This window comes from Chrysochloris asiatica, unplaced genomic scaffold, assembly GCF_000296735.1.
Source record: "Chrysochloris asiatica unplaced genomic scaffold, ChrAsi1.0 scaffold00067, whole genome shotgun sequence".
Lineage (NCBI taxonomy): Eukaryota > Metazoa > Chordata > Mammalia > Afrosoricida > Chrysochloridae > Chrysochloris > Chrysochloris asiatica.
The window spans coordinates 14,818,613-14,820,602 of record NW_006408585.1 but is presented as its reverse complement, the minus strand read 5'-3'; the positions used below and the strand labels follow the sequence as shown (position 1 = coordinate 14,820,602).

At 39.0% G+C, this 1,990-nt stretch overlaps 1 pseudogene; it reads right to left on the bottom strand.

The window, feature by feature from the left end:
* Positions 1–945: 945 nt before the first annotated feature.
* LOC102825236 lies at positions 946–1,359 on the bottom strand (annotated as a pseudogene).
* Positions 1,360–1,990: the final 631 nt, after the last annotated feature.

The window sequence follows — 1,990 nt, the reverse complement described above, 5'->3', positions numbered from 1 at the left end:
CTCATCTTTCTCCCGTGGAACAGCTGGTAGGTTTGAACTGTTGACCTTGAGGTTCACAGCCCAATTCGTAACTATTCCTTCTTCATTGTCCAACTTTTACATGCATATGAGGCAAATGAAAATAACATGTCTGGTAGCAGGCACAACTAAGTCCTCAAACTGATATCTTTTCTCTTTAACACTTTAAAGAGGTCTTTTGCAGTAGATGTGCCTAGTGCAATACATTGTTTGATCTCTTGATTGCTGTTTCCATAAGTATTGTTTATGGATCCAAGCAAAAGGAAGTCTTTACAATTTCAATCTTTTCTCCATTTATCATGATGTTATTTACTGGTCTAGTTGTGAGAATGCAGAGAAATAAAGACTGAAAATTTTAGGCTAAATAATGTTGGATGATAGCAATGATTCCTTTATTTCACCCAAGAATTCACATACTTTACATTTCCCGAACTATTACCTTAAATGTAACATTCACTGATAGTTCCGTTTATCATTACAGATACCACAAGAGAAAAGCAAAACCCATTGCCATAGAGTCAATTCTAACTTAGAGTGACCCTACAGAACACTTGTTGTTGTTAAGTGCCCTGGAGTCATTTCCAACCCATAGCGACCCTGTATCGGATTGTTGAGGAGCAACTGGTGAGCTTGAACCACTGACCCTGTGGTTCAAACCTATTTTACAGCACAATGCATTAAGCAGGAGTCTTAGGGTTTTAGGGTTTTCAGTGCTGTGATCTTTACAGAAGAAGATGCTCAGATGTTTCTCCTGCAGAGCAGCTGGTGGGTTCAAATGACTGATGTTTTGGCTTGCAGTCAAGCGCTTAACCATAGCACCACAAGGGATCCTTTACACATACTATAAAACCAAAAACCAAACCCAATGCTTTTCTTTCTTCCTTCTTTGCACTTCTTTAGCACAAATAAAGCATGCAAACAAGCTATCTATTCATTTTCTTCACTCACTGCACAGCCTGACATTGCATTGGTGACTCTGATGGCCAGCTGGGTGGCTCTTCCCACAATGGCGTTGCGGTTCTTGAAGGAAATGTTGTGAGCAATCTCTGTATAGTAAGACTGGTTGCACATCAGAAGCACTTCCAGCTCTTTGACATTGTGGACCAGGAGCTTGTGGAAGCCACTGACAGCATGTGTTCTGTGTTCTTCTTGTTCCCATAATCAATGTTGGGCATCAAGATCTGGCCCTTAAATCTTCTCCGCACCTTGTTGTCATAAAGGTCTGACTGGTGCCAGATGAACTTCGTGGTCCTCTTTTTGATGATCTGACTGGTGCCAGATGAACTTCGTGGTCCTCTTTTTGATGATCTTGGACTTCACCAGGGGTTTGAGGGCAACCATGATATCAGCGGAGATGGCTCCAAACCCAATACTATTGAGTCGATTCTAATTCACCCTTACCCTTATTCTCTCTCTCTCTCTTTTATATATATATATATAGCAACCTGTATAGGGTTTCTAAGGAGAAGCTGGTGGGTTTGACAGATTGTTTATAATGTAAAACAAGAATCTCTTATTGTACTCCTCCTTACCTCCCACCTAAAAACAGCAAACAGTTATAAATCTTTTAGCTATTTCTTCTAATAGTTACTTCACGAAACCATGTGCTTAAATTGCCTTCTTGATTGATCAATTTAAATGTCATCTCCTGGCTTCCTGTGCTATGACCGATGAAGATTTAAGTCATACTCTTTCTTCCTCCCAAGAAAGAATTTGTATCACAATTTTTAGTTAAGTCAGTAATCACTGTTTACCTCACAACTGTATAAATACTTCTCGCTACAGAGACAAGAAGTACTATACAAGAGAGCTTCAAAAGGTTCATGGGAAAAAATGAAAAAAAAAAAAAAAATAGAATCTTCTCACAAACTTTTTGAAGCTGCCTTGGATGTTATATTCTAACTTACACTATGTGTTTAAAAGCTTAAGAAAGGGAACTTTAGTCCCAATACTATCAGAACTTTTGGGTCTC